At 38.9% G+C, this 22,036-nt stretch overlaps 1 long non-coding RNA gene across 2 annotated transcripts in view; it reads left to right on the plus strand.

Moving 5' to 3' along the window:
- Positions 1 to 1,148: 1,148 nt before the first annotated feature.
- The window catches only part of LOC122810868, a 483,768-nt gene continuing 462,880 nt past the window's right edge, over positions 1,149 to 22,036 (plus strand). The window contains exon 1 of one of the 2 annotated variants that reach the window (XR_006366132.1): positions 1,149 to 1,874. This is a non-coding gene — a long non-coding RNA (uncharacterized LOC122810868). The remainder of the gene's footprint in view (positions 1,875 to 22,036) is intronic. The other variant, XR_006366131.1, reaches the window with a different exon arrangement.

Consider the following 22,036-nt stretch of genomic DNA (forward strand, 5'->3'; position numbering starts at 1 on the left):
CATATATATATAAACACACACACACGTACGCCCCCCCCCCACCACACACACACACACACACACACACACACACAATAGTCAATAACGCATCATCCTTTTCAAATAGCCAAAGTGGGACATTTTTTGTAGAAACGTGAGATATTGCAGGACAAAACAGAGCTACAGCCAGTGCAAAGGACAGGACTTCACTTTTTTGCAAAAACAAAAGCTTATTCTTGGACATTTGAGTTGCTCATGCTATTTAATATAACATTTAGGTGTTTCAGATGAAAATAACTGCAACTATTAATTAAAGAAAACTTTAGGTGAAATTTTTTGTCCTAAACCTCAGGACAGTTGCCACAGCACCCCCCCCCCCCACACACACACACACAACTGCCTAAGAGGGACTGTCACTCCCAAAGCGGCACTGACGGTAACCCTAAGTATCGCACACGAATTGCGCGAAGATAATGTCATGTTGTACGGTGCTGTGTAATTCCATTACTTCAAAACGAATTAACGCTTGTAATCTTACTGTTTTTTTTTCATTTACAGTTGACTCTCAAGTGTGACCACGTGTCACAGATTCTGCCCACATGTCACACACTGTGTCACACAATTTGATGAAGAAACACACACACACACACCCACACCCTGAGGTGTGACTAACCTAATTAGTAAATGGTCACATCATGTGCAGGTCATGAAGTGTACGTGGGGACGTCCGGACGTGCGAAGGTGCATTGGACACTAAACCACATTTCACACTTGTGGTTTCCCTGCTATGTTTACGCAATGTTGAAAGGAAGATCGTGGGATCACAGGAGAAACAGAAACCTTATGATACCCCCCGAGGATATTTATATTTATTTAGAGACGAACAGCATATTATAGCTACAGTCTTTCTGGGAGGTTTAGTTTTAGTCCGAATAAAAATCAGACTGCAATTGTGTTATCATTTTATTCACTGCACTGGAATGCACTGCTTCGAAGCCCTTGCAACTGCTCTTCGCATGGTCTGGGGGTCTTCCGAAGCCAAAACGGTGCTTTTGTCATTGTTGTATTTGTTTTAAAGTTGAACAGGGTGTAAGTGAAATAAGGGGAAAAAATTTTTCAACACATTTTCTACAGAGAGTTCATTCCCAGACGCTGGATTAAAATGAAGCATTTCTGAATGTTAACGTGGGTTATGAAGACAGACTCAGGCAGACTATTAAGTTACTTTCCTTACTGCCAAGACGAACTCTGAAAAAGAAGTTAAGGAATTCTTTTTCGTGAAAAATACAAGCATTTAGATCCCATTATTCATTCGGTTGTTTAGATTCACTACTTAACGCAGAGGTGTATAAAACTAGAAGAGTATTCTGGTTGAAAGGAAAGCAAAAGCTAGACCTAGTATGCCTAATGTCAAACGACTAGTCAGTTTTTATACAGATCAGATAAAGAGTTATCCGGTTATACTGAAGAAATATAAACAGGACGTTAGATATCCAATCACCGTGCAGGGAATATGCACAGTTGGTTCCTTCCTTTTTTGTTTGTTTAGGGAGGAGAGTTCACAGGTAGTACAGCCCAGGTGAGTTAAGGAAGGGAGCTGTGTAACTGAAAAGAGAGGTGATTAAATGTTGAGACGCCGTGTGATTGTGCCCTTTCAGAACTAAATGAAAGTTATGTTTGAACTGGACGTATCTCAGTGTGATAAGTCTGCGTTTGTTGGAAAAATTGGTTTACTTACACACAAGGGAAAACAAATGTAGGCGCGAGAGACGTGTTACTGCTACAGTTAACAAAAGTTGAAACCGAGCTCTCTGGATTACTGAGAGAAAACATTACATCAGTGGCCAGCAGTTGTATCCAGTTCCAGCATACAGAAGGTGTTAAACCCAACCAAGGTAATTCTATTACTGTTGTTGACTGAATGATGTCTCTTTTTTATCAAATGTGATTTGAGTTTGACCGATTTAAAAAAAGCAAAACAGGAACGGTTCTGTTAAAAAAGTGCTAGCTGATGAAGGAAGATTGACTAATATTATTACCAATGTTTTGTAATCTGTCATATGCATACCTTACAAACACTGAATATAATTCAATGAAATGGAACAGCTATTCAAAAATAAGGAAGAGCTTCAAGACAGGAATTAATATGACTAAGCAAGTAAGTTAACAACAGATGTGCTGTAAATATAATAGAAGCATAAGTAATTACTGAGTTTCCCCGCAAAGCTTTTCAGTGACGGAATCTGCTCATACTGATGCGTGACAGGTAACCACACTCCTCAAAAGCCAAGCAGCACCAGAGTTTATAGCTGCACGTTAGCATAATAGTCTCACTGCCAGAGTGAGTCCCTCAACAGTGACAAGGAGTACACATGTACTCCTCTCAGTTTGGTCTAGAATATTTTTTAAATGTCTTTTAACTGCCCCTTCTTCTGGTGAATTTCCACTTTGTAATGTTCCTTATGTAGTTGCGTATTGTTTGCACATAGTTATCATTTAATGGTGCGGATTTATTACATTTATGCTTTATGGTTGTCAACTCAGCATTTTATAACGGCGTGGTATTTTATTATTGTTCCAGGGAGTTGTTGTTTTGTGTAGTTGCTAAGTTTGTGTGTGAGATTTATTGTATTCCTTGTGCTGAATTGGGTGCACCTAGCCATCTGGAAGGCACCACTGTGTGTTTTGTTTGGTTTTACTGCATTATATATACATATATATCAGAGATATATTTTGTGATGATCAGAATAGTAGATTATAAGAGGCCACAAATACATTCATATTTTATTTAGCTCAACTTTATTTCATTTCACAAAGCCTCTTATCATAGGTTTCTTGTTGTACTGAAGGAATAATGGCTTGTAGTACTGTATTGCAGGTGGACCAAAATGTGCTGCCATTTTTGAAACTGCAGTATATTCCCTCACTAGGGTATTGCATTGCTATTTGTTCTGGATATAGAATAGTGGGAAGCCATAATTTGTAAAACTGAAAAGAGCCTTTGCAAGGTAACACCAAGAAGTTCTACTTAATTTGAGTATGCTAAGTATAGGGTTTCCATAGTTATTATTTGCCAATAAAGTGTGGTGGAATGGCATTGTTTGCTGGATTTTTGATTACCTGTTTTATATCAGTCCATATAAAAATCTTTCTAACCTTCATTCATCTAATAAACTATTAGTATCTACACATAAATCCAACAATAAAGCAGGAGATTCCCTTTTCTCTTATAGAATGGGAAAAAGCTGGAACCTACTTCCTGGTGACCTCACTTGTATTTCCTCTACTTAACTTTTCAAAAGGAAACTTAAACTTTATCTTACTAGCCACTGGCTCTGTCCCTGTAGTAACCCTGACTAATACTTTCTACTCCTGTTTCATCATCATATAACTTTTCCTAAGCTATTCCACCTTATATTATTGACACTTTAAAGGTCACTACCTGAAAGTTGGACTTAGTTTACCCAGCTAGACTTAACAGACATCCCATCTGCTTCCTGCTCTACTCGAAGCACAACTTGCACTTTACTACTATCTCTTTCTGATTTTTTTCTCTTCTATAACTTGTCTCTCTTCCAACTTGTTACTTAGACTCTCTTCTAGGAATTTCCCTATTCCTTCTTGATACTTTCCCTCTATGAAAAAAAAACCCCTCAAGCTGGAAAATAGGGGACGTGGTGTATTTTATCTGTATTTTCTTAACTAAACTTTAATGTGTCTGTAACTGAAGTTTAATGCTTTGTAACTGTAATTTGATTTTGAATTTTGTCTCTTCTTTGTGGAGCTTTCTCCCTGGGCCTCTACTGAAAATGGACATATATCCAGCTAGACTAGCCCGGTCAACAAATGTTAAATAAATAAAATATATGGATGTTCTTCGTGTTTCACTGTTGCAGTCATTACATTTCGGTAATCTGCTGGCAGGTTGTCCTCAGTCGGCATGAATTCCAAAGTCTTGGGTCCTGCGTCGGTTGCCGTCTCCTCTTCCATGACGTCAGGTCATCAGGGGTATAAAACATGCAGCCGACGCCATTTTCTTTAGTCTTTCTTGCCGCGCTGTGCCCAAAGCAGAAGCATTTCGCAAGTGCCAGTCGGCCGACTACTGAAATGTTTGAGTTTCAGAACCGAAGTCTTCACTAAAGCTAAGTACCCCATTGGGGAATCTTTTTTTCTTGCTCCATACCGATGTCAGAAAAAGTTAATAATTGTATTACTTATGGGAAGCAAATACCTCATAAGGATTTCCATTTATACTGTATTCCTTGCCCAGGCCCTGATCACAGTGTGCCTGGCTATCGGTTTTGTGCTAGATTTAACCAACGCACTATTAAGCGTCTGTATATTTTTGCCTCTGAGTATGTTGGAAACGGATTTAACTACCCAGAAATGTCATCGGATAGTAATCTGACTACCGGAGTACATAAAAATGCAAAGAAAAGGACAGAGAGAGACAGTTGAGGTCCAAAACTGATGACAAAGCTTCTCCTAAGCCAGTCGCCGGTTCGCCGGTACTCAGTGAGGCACTTTCGCAGCCCCTGATACCTGGTACTTTCGAGTCGCAGGCCCCTACCGACACCCATGTGGAGTCTGGCATGCCATGAGATACTCAAAGTATTGGACCCATGAATGTATCTCCCTCGGATGGGTCCGGAGCCGCTGAGCAGGCACCGGCTTCTGAGGGTGTTTTCAGGCCTCAACATTTTGTATATCAAACCGACGACGGCTGCAAAACCCAAGACAAAAGCAACTTCTAAAACTAAAAAAACGATGCACGAGCCATGTGCACAGGCCTCTATTCCTAAAAAACAGATGATCACAATGGCTGAAGACCTTATTACCTTGATCAGGGGTACCCATCCCCCTCCAGATAAGCGGCTTAGGCAAGACACTGATTATGAATCTTCAGATCAAGTTTCTATTTCTTCTGATTCCTCTTCTCATCAGGAATTATCTATACCTCCCTATGAGGATTCAGAGGAGTCTATACCATCTGCATCACCTCCTGAGGGTTATTCATTTGGAGAAACCTTGCATACTTTGAGGGAGCATTTTCACTGGGAGAGTCAAGATTTCTCCAGAATCAAAAAAGAGGCTCGGGGATTTCCTCCTTCTCCCTCAGCACAGGCCTTTAGCCATACCCCCTGTTTTAGACATTGTGGTTGATGTGTTTTTGGAGTCAAGCTTGACCCCTGACTTCTTACCTCCGGCTCCCAGCAAGCCTGACAAATATTACAGGGTCCCTGATTCACATAATTTTTTGTTTAGAAACCCTGCTGCTGATCCCGAAACTGTTTCACAGGACCCAAAGGGAGTTAAGGCCTCAACAGCAAAAAATCCTACCCCCTCTGACAGAGATTCAAGGGCACTGGATAGATTGGGGGAAAAAGGTTTATACATCTGCAACCTTGGCAGTTGGGGCCTTAAACTGTCAATTTCATATGCTCCAGTATCAACAACATGTTATGGGATTGCTGAAATAGAAAATGATGATGATTTCTGAATGTGCAGAAAATAAAGAATTGCAGGAATTATTGCATGCAACTGAACAGGTTGGAAAGCATACTTTGCAATGTGGTTTTGATTCCTTAGAGGCCTCCTGCAGGGCTGCAGTTACTGGATCTGTGATTAGGAGGCATGCCTGGCTAAAGGAACAAAATTTGCCTGATCATGTTAAAGCTAAATTGCCAGATGCACCTTTACAGCATGATACTCTGGTATTAAGGCAGAAGAGGTTTTAAAGAAAATGGAAGACAAAGCTAAGTCTATGCAAACTGTAAAAGACTTCTTACAAGTGCAGCCACCAAGATTCAGTTAACACTAGCCTATAAAAAATTGGTCCTTTCCTGTGTCAGACAGAGTTCAAAAGGGCAAATCCAGATGCCCTTAGGGTTCCAGATACCAGGAGCAAGATTCATACAGGTCAAAGCAATGGGGCGCTTCTACCTCCAGATCTGGAGGAGATAAAGCACAAAGCTACAGAAAACGGTCCCAATGACTTCCCTCTGCCTGCACCAAGCACTCATCTTTTGGCTGCACCCTTAGGGGGAAAATTAGAACTTTTTGCTCAAAATTGGCAGTTAGTAACCCAGGACAAGTGGATGCTAAACATAGTATCACAGGGATACAGATTCCATTTCCATACTCTGCCAATGGCAAACGGTTGGCCAGATCTGCCAAAAAATCAATGGGCAGAGGCACAGAAACAGGTTACGTCCCTCATGGGTATGGGGGCCATTCAGCCAGTACCAGAACAGGAAAAAGGACAGGGTTTTTACTCGACTGTTCTTGGTACCCAGAAAGGACAAGGCCTGGTGGCCAATACTGGATTTATCGATTTTGAACACGTACCTGGACATTCCAAAATTCAAAATGCTGACTTTGCGGCAGCTTCTGCCCATGCTGGGCAAGAATGCTTGGCTGGTGCCATTAGAACTAAGAGGCATACCTGCATGTCCCAATAAGACAATCGTGCAGAAGATACCTCAGATTCAAGGCTGGCTTAATGCATTACCAATTCTCTGCACTGCCCTTTGGCTTATCTACTGCGCCCAGGGTCTTTACAAAGTGCCTGGCACCAGTAATCGCATTTTGCAGACAAAGAAGTATTCAGATATATCCTTACTTGGACGACTGTCTCATTCAAGCAGAGAACAAGGACATTCTTCTTCAACACCTGGCATTTGTGAAAAGGCTTCTAACATGCCTAGGGTACACAATAAACGAAAAGAAATCACAACTGGTACCCTCTCAAAAGATAACATTCCTGGGTGCAAGCTTGAATACAACTGCCCAGATGGCTTACCTCACACCAGACAAGCAAAGACAATTGACTACTTACTTCAAACTGATGGCAACAAAACCCCAGTTATCTGCAAGACAAATTCTGCAGACTTTGGGCTTCATGGCATCCTGCATCCTACTGATTCCATATGCAAGACTGCAAATGAGGAAACTTCAGTGGTACCTAAAATGTTGTGTATGGAGTCAGCATTGTCACAGTCTGGAATCGATGATTCCTCTCATTCCCTGCCTACAACAGGAGTTTCTATGGTGGGCAAAGGCATGTCACCAAAACATGGGATGGAACTTCACTCTACCCCCTGCCAGCCAAACCTTAACAACAGATGCATCAGTTTATGCCTGGGGGGCCCACATGGCGGGAAGATGCAGTCAGGGCATATGGACCATAAAATAAATGCATCTACATATCAACCAGAAAGAGATGCTAGCTGTTCAAAATGCCCTAACAGCCTTCAAGCACTCACTTCATCCAGGACAACTACTGATAAAGACGGACAACACCACGGTCATGTGGTATATAAATAAGCAGGGGGGCACACACTCATACCCCCTTTGCATATTAGCCATGGCACTGTGGGACATAGCTTTGACTTACCAAATACATCTTAAAGCTTAATTCCTGCCATGAAAGCAAAATACTCTGGCAGACGATTTAAGCAGAAACCTTATGGATCCTCACGAGTGGAAACTAGATCCACAAGTCTAAAGCATAACAAAGAAATGGGGGAGCCCAGGCATAGCTCTATTTGCCTCTCCTCAAAATTATCAATTGAAAAGATTCTGCACAAGGACTTATCACAGACAAGCATGGAAAGTGGACGCCCTATCCTTCAGTTAGTCAGTTTACGCCTTTCCTCCTCTGCCTCTTCTTACCAAGGTCCTCCTAAAATTCAGACAAGAGAAACCAAAGATGATACTAATTGCCCCGGACTGGCCCCGCCAATACTGGTACCCAGTCCTAAAGAACTTGTCTCAGTACCCAGCTTGGACCTTGCCTCAAAGACCTCAACTGCTGCCCCTGCAAAACAATCAGATCCTGCACAATCAACTCCAGACACTGAACCTGGCAGCATGGCTGATCATGTAGTTATACAAACAACACTCTCATTAAAGCTGTGATGGATGTCATTTTGGAAGCAAGAAGGCCTAGTACTAGAAAATCTTATGCTGATAAATGGAAGAGATTCTGTGCTTGGAGCACAAGGAACTGATATAGCAGAACCAAATATTCCTCAGATATTACAATACTTGACTGAGATGCTTCACAAAGGCCTGTCTTTTTCTCGTCAATTAAAATCCATACCTCTGCCATTTCAACTCATTACAATACAGAGACACCAATCTTTTCTCATCCTTTTACTAAAGCAGTATCTTACAGGAGCCAAAAATTTAAGGCATCCTAGAAGATCACCATTACCTGCATGGGACCTCAATTATGTGTTGGAAAAGCTCACCCTGCCTCCATTTGAACCAGCTGCTACCGCTGATATAAAGTTCTTATAATGGAAAACCGCTCTGCTACTAGCAGTTACGTCAGCATGAAGAGTTTCAGAGCTACAGGCCCTCATGGCTGTAGAGCCTTTCATCATATTTTACCCAGACAGGGTGTCTTTGAGGACAAATCCTACATTTATGCCTAAGGTGGTTTCCATTGTGGCTCTTAACCAAACTATTCATCTGCCAGCCTTTTATCCAAGTCCACAGAACAAAGGGGAGAGAATTCTGCATTCCTTGAATGTACACAGACAGCTAAGATTCTACTTGAGCAGGACTAAAGCTCTAAGAAAAACTGAGCAATTACTAGTGGCATATGCTGCAGGATCAGAAGGAAAGGCTATTTCAAATCAGACTATTTCAAAGTGGATAAGCCACTGCATTCGTTTCTGCTACTTACACCATGGTAAACCTATACCCAAGGGTATTAGGTCTCATTCCACCAGAGTTGCAGCCACTTCAGCCTTTCTCAGAGGAGTACCAACCAAAGACATTCTAGAGGCTGATACTTGGAGTTCTGTTCACACCTTTACGAAGCATTATCATTTGCCTCTCTACTCTATGTCCAGGGCAGGCTTTGCCACTGCAGTTCTGCAGGGCCTTATAGCAGCACTTAATGCTGTTTAGCTCTAGCCACCCAACCATAGCTTTGGGATTCTTCCCAAATGTAATGACTGCAACAGTGAATACACTCTTAACATCTACATTTATGGTAAGTGTACACGACTGTACTTTAAGGATAGTTTGTTTTTAGAATTCAACCATTCTGTATTATGACTTGATGTGCATAGATATAAAATTGTATGATGAAGTCTCAAAATTCACTTATTTATTAATTTATTACTTAATTAATTACATTTGTTAACTGGGAAAGTCCAACTGAGCTAGGAGCCCATTTTTGGTGGAGAAAAGCACCAAAAGACAGTACAAATTTTTTAACAATTGGCTTAATTACTAGTGTCATTCTAAGGGGATCCAATGTCTGTCTGCTTGGGATGACATGCTCGACAAGCCATGCTGCTTCGCAAGGGATGGCTTGCACCTGTCACCCCTGGGCTTCCGGATATTGGCCAAGGCTCTTGCCACCCCCATAGTGCCTTTTTTAGGCAAGGCTCAAATGACAAACCTACCTCCCTAGAAAACACAAGTGGAAAAAAACTAAGGATAATGCTGCTCAATGCCAGAAGTCTAAACCTTAAGATGCACGCTCTCGAAGCCCTCCTCAGTATGGAGAACATCGATGTCTGTGCAGTGACTGAAACCTGGTTCAAGGCTCCTGACAGCACCCCAGCACTATCAGGTTTTACCTCATATCATGCTTTCCGGCCCCAAAACTTGGACCGAACCACAAAAGGAGGGGGAGTATCCATATTCATCAAAGATACCCACACCTCCAGGTTAGTGGCAATGCGCAAAGCATCGGAGACCATCCAGGTGCAACTAACCATAGGCAAAACTGCCTTACAGTTTGTAGCATGCTACAGACCACCCTCTTAAACTCGGGAACCCCACACAGCCTTCCTGAAGACACTGGAGAGTATGAATGTCTCTCCAAATACCATCATATTGGGAGACTTCAACTACCCAAACATAGACTGGGAACATTACTCAAGCCCCAACACCCTAGCCCAAAGGTTCCTAGAATTTATAAACTCAAATGCGATGGAACAACTAGTCACCATTCCCACAAGAGGAGACAATATACTTGCTCTGATCATCACAAACATGGGGACAAAATGCTCCACACCGGATGTATATCCCTCATTGGTAAGATCAGACCATAAATTAATCTCACTGGAAATCCACATCCCGCCCCCACCCCCTGCACAAAAGACCACAGTGAAGAACTTCTCAAAAGCCAACTTCACACTGCTTAAGACTGAAGTGGTATCCTTCAAGGCCCCTGGGCCAGAGGAAACCACAACCCACACTGCTGAATCCTTTACAAATGCCTTCTATGGGCACCTTCAAGAATGCATGGATCATGCAATCCCAAATAAAACCAAGACCCATTCCCCCAAAGGCAGGCGCCCAGTCTGGTGGACCCCAACCATAAACAAACTTTACAACAGGAGGAGGAAGCTACTACATGACAGAGCAAAATCCCTAAAAGGGAAGGCAACTCTGATCAGTACTAGCAAAAAACTACGATCACTCATAAAATCATCCAAGGCCAACTTTGAGAGAAAAATCGCAAAAGATACAAAAGACAATCACAAGGCCTTCTTTAGCTATGTTAGAAACCTGGGTGAAAACTCCCAGATATGCTCAGAGTTAGTCCAATATTACACAAAATACACTGAACCCACTGACATTACCAACATTCTGGCAGACAGGTTCAGTGCAAATTTCTCCTCCCCCTCCCCCCCAAAAGGAGAAATAACTATCCCAGCAGAGTAGCCTCTCTAACATCTCAGATGCCCAGGTGAGAGCCGCCCTCTCTAAAGCTAAAAACACAGCATCAATGGGACCGGACGGTGTCCCGGGCTGTGTGCTACATGAACTCCAAGAGGAACTAAACCCACACATAAGGCTGCTGTTTAATCTTAGCCTTACTACAGGATACGTACCCAAAGAGTGGCGTACGGCAACAGTGGTCCCACTTCACAAAGGCGGTGCTTCTATGGACCCTGGAAATTACTGCCCCATAAGCTTGACGAGCCTTGTCTGCAAAGCTATGGAGAGGATCATTATGGAACTCCTAAACAAAGACATTGGGGACCTACAGACATTGGATCCTACCCAATTTGGCTTTGTCAAGGGCAGATCCTGCCTTTTGAACTTGGTCGACTTTTTTGAAACAGTCACTAAGGCCATTGATGAGGGTAAGGCAGTTCACACAGCCTACCTTGACCTTGCAAAAGCCTTTGACACAATACCCCACTCGGGCATCATAGACAAACTCACTAGCTTAAATGTAAACCCATATGTCACAAGATGGGTTGCAAACTGGCTCAAGGACAGAACCCACAGGGTCTGAGTTGCTGGAGCTATGTCAGACTCTAAGCTGGTCACAAGTGGTGTCCCACAGGGCTCAGTCCTGGGACCCCTCTTGTTCGGCATTTATTTTTCTGAGGTACAGGCAAACATAGGAGGATTGTGGCTGACAAAGTTCGCAGATGACTGCAAACTGGGCACCATAATTGATACCTCAGCGGACACGAACATCCTTCAGAGAGGCCTCATAGAAACGGATAATTGGTGCCAAAACCATGGCCTAAAGCTGAACGCCAAAAAATGTATAGTCATACCCTTTGGGAAAAACAAGGTACCCACAAATTACCACATAGGTGGTAATCCATTAAGTACAGAAGAGGTAATCGGGGACCTAGGGACCCAGGTTGACAGTAACCTCTCATTTGACACGCACATTGCCAAAGTGGTTAGGAAGACCTTCTATATTGCCCACCTTATCATGAAGGGTTTCACATCTAGATCGAGAGGTCATTGTGCCCCTGTACTCTTCCCTTATCAGGCCAATGATTGAGTACAATGCCCCATTTGGGATGTATCTTACCCGACACCTGCAGCAGTTGGAAAGACCCCAAAAGTTCCTCACCAAGAGAATAAAGGGTCTTAAACATATGTCATATGCTGCTCGACTGAAAAAACTCCAGCTCTATTAAGTCTCATACCGCCTACTCAGAGGTGATCTGTGCCTGACGTACAAGGCCATGTCCAATCCGGAATTAATGGACATGCTCCACCTCAGAAAATCCAAATCCATCAGAGCCACGTGAGCAAGAGACTTAAACCTCAACACAGAAATAAATAAGACATGCTGGAGGGACAGATTCATAACCCAGAGGCTCCATACACTCTGGAACAGAATCCCAATCCATGTTAGGCAGAGCCCCTCACTAACTCTATTCAAGAGAAATCTTGACGAGTGGATGGGAGATCGTAGGTTTACCCCGGGGGGTCATCTCTGTGTCACTACTAGATAGAGGCACAGTAAACTAAACCCTAAATGGGCATAGTATTCTCATCCTAAGGGGTGGTGAAAGCCACACACACTCTGGCTAGGCTTATAAATGCCCTAGGGCAGATTAGCCTCCTATGAACCTAATTGTATTGTTTTGAATATGAACAGCAGTATAATTTCTAAGTACTGATTATGAACATTAAAAAAACACTCAATATAGTACAGAATTTAAGTAGGATAGTACAGAAACATAGTATATACAAATTTCATATTGCACGTATAACATCACATTCACAAAGTAGTTCTATAATTAGACACAAATAGATGTACAGAATTGTCAGACCCATATAGACCAAAATATAATAAATTTAAAAGCAAGCAACACTGGTGGTCCTGCCAATTAAAATTAAATCTACAGTAAAAGAAAAACTCAACAGATCTAAAGACAACCAAGTCAAGAAAATGTTAGACATCTGACTAAGAATAAAAAAAATAATATTAGATCTATTCAGGCAGCCCATTAACTCAGACTGGTATCTGAAGCCAATGGTAATTACAAATCCTTCTTCCATTATGTTAGAAAACCTTGAAACAGCCCTCAACAATATACAGAACTCATAATAAATGGTAAAAAAATATTAATATCTGGTGTACATTGCCAATATACTAACAAATTTAGTGCAAAATTCACTGCAGAGATGACTATTCAAAACCCTAAGATATCTGTATCCATCAAACTCCTCTCCTACCATTGCTAAAGAACTTGTACCAAAAGTGCTGTCCGGTACTAAGAACACTTCTTCCATGGGACCAAGTAACATACTGGGTAGTTTGTTAAATAGTACTAAGCATGTCTGGAGGAACCACTTTATAAGCCGTTTAATCTAAGCCTGCTGTATGTATGGCACATAACACTGGTTATGTCACTCTGTAAAGGTGGCCCTACTACCAGAAATTCTAGACCCATTACCCTGATGAGTCTCATTTGAAAGGCTGTGGAATGCAGTGTAACAAACTTTATTAATGAAGACATTAAACATCTCATCAGGCTAGATTTGCAGTAATTTGTTTTGGTAAAAGGTAGAGATCCTTTGTAATGATCCTGGTAAACTACTGATGACAGTTGTTCCACTTTACACGCACCCTACCTTGATTTGGTCAAGGCATTCAATACCACTCCCATGCAGGCATAATTAATAAACTAAATGCATTACACACAAACCCCTAGGAGGTAAGATGGATAGCAAATTGTATGAAAGACAGAACCCACACAGTGAGAGTGGCAGGGGAAGTGTCAGAGAACGTGAAGATGAATGGTGGTGTCCTACTGGACTCGCTACAAAAAATGCAACATTATGTGTGGCAGACAACTACCCCCCCCCCCCCAGTATATAGCATTGCAGTGCTCTCCTTCAGAATGAGAATTCTTTTAATCATCATGTAGCAACAGAGGTCATGAAATCCTTTTACTTGTTGCAGCTGTTCACGAATGGAGTGTTGTTTAGATTTTAATATTTAATGAAAGTTGTATTCAGCACTGATCAGACCAATTATAGAATACAATGCCCCCTTTGGGATGTCACTTGTCAGGTGTAACAAACAGTTGGAAAGACCTCAACGGTTCTTAACAAAAAGGATCACAAGCCTAAAATCTCTGATACAAGAAAAAACTAAAAATGACATCCCTCTTTTCTCTGTCTTATAAGCTCCCCTGCAAAGATCTATGCTTTGCCTTTGGTGCAGTCAGGAACCCAGCAGTCCAGGATCTTTTGTAACCTCTAAATTAAACAGTCCTTCAAATTCCAGAATAAAGGCTCTAAACCTGCTTCAGTAGATGAATAAAACAAGATGTAGAGAGATATTCATTGCTCAGTGTTTCCTTCACCTCTGGAATAGACGCCCTTGCAGATAAATCAGTGCGATATGCTATCTTTCATCCAATTATCCAAATCTCCTTTGAAAGATGTTCTTAAATTCACCTTGGGTTTGACTGGTCTAACCTTCCTTGACAGGGAGGTACAGCCTAGGGTGGGAACTGGCAAGGCATGATGGTCGTAAGACTCTAGCCTTGAACATTCTATGATTCTGTTACTCGATCTCACATTTGTGTCTCCACCATGCATATGGAAGTTCACTCTAGGACTACTTTACTTACTTTAGTCCAGTAAGCCACTGAATATTGATAAAACTTATCAAAAGGTCTGATCATCACCTTGTGAACTTCAAAGATTCTACTTGCCTGTATGAAACTCAGTTGTGCTGAAAAAGTTTCTTATTGCTGTTTGCAAGGGTTAGGTCTTGAGTGCTTTTTTGCAGATTTTAGCTCCTTTTTCCATCTGCTGATGCAACTACTGTAGATGACTGCCTTTAATAAAGTGGTCAGTGGAACAGTGGAATTGCTTTTGAGTATGTATGTTGCATTGCACCACAAGTCTAATCCCTCATTGATGGATTACTGTGAGAGGTAATTTTAGTACAAGACCAACAGTTGAGAGGGGATGGTTATAGTCTTTCTCATTTTACCAATTGAATGGGGAAAAAAGACTGAATTAATAACCAGACAGAGTGCAGGAAAAAAGAATGCACCGATACTAAACCCTATATGTTTTAAGTTATATGTGATGCAGTGCATTCATAATGTGCTTTATCAGCTTTTCCCCTTTAGGGGTTGTATGTAGGTTTTTGCAGAGAGGAATGAAGATTATCTGATTTGAGTCAGGTGCAGGCTTAACCAAAAGATGACAAGAGTTGTTGTATTTAGAGGTCTACTGTTCATCATGGACAGAAAAATTGGCTGCATTCTCATTCTCCTGAGTATTTTGGCATGTTTTTTTCACACTGTTCTGTAATCCGACAAGTATCAGATTATCATCACTTTGTGGATTGCAAGAATAAGTACCAAATTGTTTTTCCTGTTGTCTCGCTGTAAGCTGCAGAAGTTACTCCATATAAATTGTTTATTTTCATCCCCTCCAAAAACATATGAAGAGCCACAGGGCTCTAGCAAGTTAGCTGTGCTGTTTTATTCTGCATGCTTCTACTTGCAGAGGTAATCTCTTTTTTACTATTATACTCTGTTTATACCTTAATACTGATACCTATCTTTAACAAAAATAGTATGCAGTCTGTGTCAATGATTAATACCATCTTGCAGAGATATCCACTTGGATGGCTTTTAAACACCTGTGGATGAATGGTGGAAAAGTCAAAGATTTAAACACTGCTCTGTATCTTCTCCAGATTATTGTCCTATTTCAACCAAAGTGAATGTCTGGTTCACTAGAGAGCCTATAGCCTATCTGTATAACTGATGACAAACTTTATTGAGCTCTTTCATTATTTTTTTATAATTAAAGGACAATTATTAATAAAAAATGAGAGAAATATATTTTTAATCCTATTTTAATCTTTTGTGTTGTACTAATAGTTCCACATGGTTTATGTGACTAGCATTATTTTATAACTTCTCACAAAAACGATTAGTCCATGATAAAAAAATTTAATCGATCCAGTCTTAAAAATAGCAAAATCAGTAACAAAGTAAATTCTTTTGTCTGCTTGGGATTTCTGCAGTCAGTGCTCCCAAACTGAATGGTGTTAAGTAAATATGAAACTATCTTGTAACATGACCCACATCCCATTATTTAATATGAGTAACACTCAAAGTTAAATACCAAAAATATATTAAAAGGACAGATTAAGGCTATTCTAAAACAAAAAATGCACATCTTAGTGTTGTTTTAAATTCCTTCCCTTTTAGAAAGATTTAAACATTTTCTATATTATTCAAACCAGTTGTAACACAAGCATTCCCTCTCAATTTCTATAAATATTTTATCTAATCTATTTGCTCTTAAGTCATGTTTTCCATAGATAGATATATAGAAAATACAGATTCTAACAAAAAAATAGTTAAAAGTTCCTCCCTACCCTTTAACGCATGCCTAGCTAAAGTATTTGATTCCTCTTTCATCCTTATTGAATGGGATATGCTAATAAATATTTATATATGAAGGCCTTGATGTTCTTTCTATATAAAATGTGGAGCAAAATGCACATGAAATATAATAAATTACATTGTTAGACTGACAAGTAAAAAGACCTGGTATGCCATAGCCTTTTCCTCTTGTCAGTACTTTCCCAAACATTTCCATCCTTCTGCTTTTTTTAAATATATTTTAATTGTCCTCTCCTTTTGATTAACAAACTCCAGTTTATACATAACATCACATAAGTCCAAACATGTTGTAATGATTTACCAATTATCCATCATAGTATTAATACTTGTATCTAATGAATTTATTTTTTTAGTAACACTTTTTATCCATTTTTATTCTTTTTGTCTTTCGGCATCTCCTGTATTAAACCTATAGGGCTGATATCTAGTGCCCAACCCCTTTTTACTTTCTTCTCTCTCATTGTTTATTAAACTTATGGGATAGCCTCTTGTGGAAAATGTTTCAGTTATTAAAGTCTCTTCTTCAGATCATTTAACATCAACTGTTAACATACTTGTTATAATCAGCTGCCCTTTCACAATATTGTGGTTTAACCAATATATATGCACACTTGTAAATTACAAATAGCTGTTGCTATTAACACATTTATAATTAACAGCTGTTCTTAACTGACTTTGTTCTTTTATCAATATTAATTCCAAATAACTGTTTTGCTGAAAGTCATAACTCATAATAAAGTTAAAATAAATCAGTGATACTTTTCATATGTATTTAAATTCCTTTAATTTTTCTTCCATTACAGATCAAATAATTAGAATATCATCAATAAATCATTTCTATAATTTCAATAAGTCATAAATTGAGATTTAAAAATAGTCTTTTCTCATCTTCTTATAAATAAATTCTTGTAACTGGGAGCCTTAGCAACTCCCATCACTACCCCATTCTTTTGTCTGTATAATTTACCATCAAAAGTAACAAATTTGTACATAAAAATACATCCAATATCTCTATTAAATGTCTCATTTTTGAGCAGGAACATTTTGAAGCTTGATAGAATACATTTTCCCACCATTTCTAAACCTACATCTTTAGGTATAACATAATACATTGTCTGCATATCCACCATCACCAAACGGTCCATTTCATAAATTTGTACATCTTTAATACAGTAGTTAAATGGAATGTTTCTTGTATGTTTTTCCACAAAAATCACCATTGCTTTTGTTTTGGAGACATACTGGCCACTATCAGCCTTATCTGTGATCAGGTAAACATTTATGAATTGCAGTACCAGGAGGTACCCACACTGTAAAAATGTTTAATAAACTTAAAGACAAACCGATAAGCACTTTCCTCCTTGACAAATCACAAAAAACAGAGCAGAGATTTTAATTGTTTTGATTCTTATCATATGATCAAATTTCTCTTGATTTGTTTGATATAACTAGTAAAGTTAATTGCATTATTTCAACATTTGTGTCTACCTGCATACAGTTTAACCTGTTGTACAGATTCTAAATAGTCAAAGCATTATTTCTTACTACTCTACCTTATGTGATTAATCAGTCTGTTTATAACAAAGGAAATAAAAGTTTTGGCATTTTGTAGCATCTCTGTACAAAGTACATTTTGGGTCTTAATAATACAAAAATGTTCATGCATTCTCTCTTTCAACTAATAAAACCTATGTAGAATGAGTTATACTCTGTCAACACTGTCATATAATCTACCAAATATTTTTGTGTGCATGATTCATTTTTACTATGAATTGGAAACATTATTGTCTTTTTTTTTTTTTTTTGAGATTTTTGGTATATTGTTAAATGCTTCCCTGCATTTGGAGGAAATGGAGGACACTGTTTTGAATTTGTCTTTGCTTCCAGTTCTGTTGGGTACCATTGTGGCTAATAGGGCAGTAGCCAAAAATAGTTGTAATAAGAGAGGTACAGTGTTCTGTCAATAATTATAAAAAACATACTTGAAGGGTCATGTCTGAAATAAAATTTGAATCAAATTTCTCAACAAATTCTAAATGAGTAGTTAAACTCCCCTAAGATTCCGTAAGAGTCGGTGGGTCATCATTTTAACATGCAATTGTGGTGGAACCTTCTGTAAAAGAATGGAGTGCTTTGGAAGAAAAAAATGTTCCTGGTTCCAGTGAAGGGTATAGCATTCATTAGGACAAAGGAGGACAGCTAAATTCTACTTGATAAGTAATAACCTTTTGAAACTTAAAATGCTGCAATGGGACTGTGTTTTTAAAGCTAGTCTAGCAGTAAAAAGTGTGGCCCAATTTTTAAGAAGTAATAAAAACATTGGGTGATTTTTATTCTCATTTCTTTCTAAAGCAGTGTGATGCAATCTGTGAACAGGGAGAGTTGGAATATGTGAAACTGCTACTCAATAACACAAAAAAATAAAGTAGTATTGCAGAAAGAGTTGGACATTGTGATAAATTCACATTACTAGCATCAAGAATTGAGATTATGTAAGCATAGCAGTCGTCAATAGGAATGTTAACAAAGAAAACAGAATTTTTAAGAAAATGGAATAAGAAAAAAATTCATAGGGATATTGAACATTATGAGAACTTTAAGTCAGAAGTGATTAAACGGTTGGAAACTAATTCAACATCTGTAAACAGTAATAGCTATACTTTGGATATTAATCTACAAACAATCCGAGAAGAGGAGTTTTAGATCCACCCACTGTAGTTACAAGGCAACTACCACAATGTTCCTCCAGGTGTTTGGAAATATGGAACCATCAGAAAGAGAAGAGGAGAATGTGTCTTCAATAGGCCAAAATAAAAAGAATGTGTTTTCTCAACTGAAATACTTGTGTCCCCAAATAGGTATATCAAACTGAGTGTCAAAATCAACGGAGAACATGGGTGTGGATTGTCTAGCATGATCAAGTAGATTATCAAAAGTTTTTAAAATGTCCTCCCACCAGAAGAAGATGAAAAACAACAAGTTAAAGTGTGATTAAGTTTCAAAAATTATAATTTATTCCATACACAGTTGAGTAAATAACTGTTTTTTTCAAAATGGTTTCACTTTGTTCTCCCTTCCAGGGTACCTTTGGTAGGCTCTGTGAACAGTTTAAAAATGTACATTAGAAAACTGTAAAGTTGCCATTAGGAAGAAAAACAGTCCATAAATAAAAGCATAATTTATTTGCGAGTGAGACAAAGACCTTAAGAAAACTGTCAACTGAGAAGACTATCCTCGTAATGAAAGCAGAAAGGGTGGGGGGCTACTGCAGTTATGGACACTACAGATTATATTAATAAAATGAATTAGCCAAGAAACATTTTTGCAAAATTGTGCACAAGAAAGATGTGTGACAATTCCTTTCTAAAGCAGTGTGATGCAATCAATGAAACTAGAAGGTAAAATAACTGAAACAATTAACAAATATCTTTAAGTTGATAAGCCAATAGTAGGAGTTATTTTTGGTATTCCTAATATACAAAAAAGTTGTTCTGATCCACATTTGTAGCCAGCTATATCTTCAAAGCTGTCAACATTGGAAATCGTTTCCAATTTTTCAGATATGGCACTCAAGGATGTGTTTTAAGACACCTTTTTCATTGACTCTTGATTTCAGTGAGAAAGTTACATAATTTCATGTAATAGTTTAGATTTGTTATTTACACTAGAAGTGAAATCTTTATATACTGTAATTTCATAATGTTAAACTAATGAATGAGTGTATCATGCTATTAAAAGACGGAGAATATTCTATAAAAAATGCATTTTAAAATGTATTCTTGAGTACATTGAATTTGTGTTGGAGTGGAAGTTTTTTTCATTTTTGGACAACACTATTTTCAGCAAATATATGGACTATCCATGGGTACTACAGTGACTCCGGACGCTGCTAATTTAGTTGTATCCTACTGGGAACAGAGTACTTATCCAAGATTTCTATTTTTAAAGATCATGTGCAAACTGACAAAGTGAAAGTGGCCTATCTATTCCCAAAATGCATTTCCTCATTACTTGCTTACCGTGTCCGTCTTTCTGTCTTTTTAAATTTGCATTCTATTTCTTTTATCTTTTTAAGGAAGATCCCTTGCAAAAAATGCCTTCCATGACATAATTCATCGTGCTTCCTTGCTGACATCATATTGGGGTCAATAGAGTCCGTTACCTAGTCAGTACGAGGGAGAATGGGAAATACGGAGAGAGGATTTTCAGACTGGGGCAGTTTTACTTGTATTTTTTGTCTAATTTCAATTTTGAGGCTAGTTATACATTGTTGGCTAATCCATGCTTCAAATCCCCCATGCATTCTGCATTCCTTTTATGTAAAAACAAACGCAAAGGTTGCTTCTGCTGTCAGAAGCACATCATGCGCAGCACAATCTACATAACTCGTAACTGTTTCTAATTTTGTCTGATGTCACTGAATCTTAACCTGCATGTCTTCATGATTTTTGCAGAACATCCCTGCTTTTGCCGCATATTTGTACCCTGTCCATCCCTTATAAAACTTTTGATTTTCTAGTAAATTACTGAAGATTACAATTGGACACTAAAGCCAGGCATTAGAGTTTCACAGTTTATAGTTTATTTTGCCCAAAAAATTCATGCTAATGCAAAACCTGTTCCTTTGATAAACAGACATGCTACACTCGGTCCATGTCCAGCATAAACATGATATTTAATTACAAAAACAAGAGATAAGAGACCCAGCCTACTAATGCAGGAAGTTTAGCAAAGATCCTCAAAGTAATAAGCATGATGATGTAAGTACTGCCCTCATAAGTCCATGGATAGAAGAATATATGAGCATAAATTTGTAAAATGAGTCAACAGAATTTCTGGTAAATTGGATTTGCAGATAAGGGAGCTATCCTGTCATCCTTGAAAAAACGGGAAAGATTGCAGGTATATGCAAAAATGGTTGTACATGATCTTTAAGTTGGTAAAATGTTATGGTTGATTTATTGATATTTTTATAATATGAGTGGGTACACCCCATTAATTGGGCAAATGTATAAATTAAGTTAACTGTACAGTCTTTTTAAAATGTATGTCATTACAATGCAAAAACAATTATTTTTTTTGGACGCTGAGGTTATTAAATGTATTCTGTCATTGTGAGCATACCTCTCAGGATCTTAACACAAGAAATGTGGACAAATAATGGGGGGGGGGGGGGCAGTCAAAGGCCCAAAAATAGGAACAGATTTTAAGTATTTTTCTTACAAACTTAAAAAGTTGCTAGAATAGCAGGTTTTTTTAATAGCATGCATTTCCTGAAGGATATGAAGTCTAAATCGGAAATACATGTCATTATTTAATGATTTTCAGTCCTTGGTGATTTTGCCATTAAACCACACATTTTGTGAGGAACAGGCCAAAAATATGAGGAAAAAATCTGGACATTCTGCAAAAATTTAGACAGTTGAGAGGTATGATTGGGAGTATAGTCATACAGCTTTAGTATGACTTTCTAAGAATCATTGCTGCTGCACATTCATAAATTGTATGAGAGTGTATGCTCAGCTTGCAGAAATAAGTGCATATACTAAAGCTGCCTTGCAGGGCATTTGATTCGAATCCTTATTCACATGTAGGCTAGATTGCTGGTAATGCTTGGATAGCGAGTATGTGAAAGGATGTTCAAGCTGGCACTCAGACTTGCAGCACACAACTATCAAACCACTTAAGAAATGTACTGTGTAACTGGACATTCCTGTTTCTGTATTGCAGGTGACACAACGGCTGATCAGTGTCTCATAAATTTAGTTCTCTGAGAGAGCCATATCCTCTGTTTGCATTGTGTACATCCACAGTGTGTTTACTTTTTGTTTAAGAAAGTAAAACAGGTAAGTAAGCGGACTGAAAAGACTTGTGGTAGA

The sequence above is a fragment of the Protopterus annectens genome, chromosome 9.part0 (genome assembly GCF_019279795.1).
Source record: "Protopterus annectens isolate FY-2018-M chromosome 9.part0, PAN1.0, whole genome shotgun sequence".
In the NCBI taxonomy this organism is placed as follows: Eukaryota; Metazoa; Chordata; order Ceratodontiformes; family Protopteridae; genus Protopterus; species Protopterus annectens.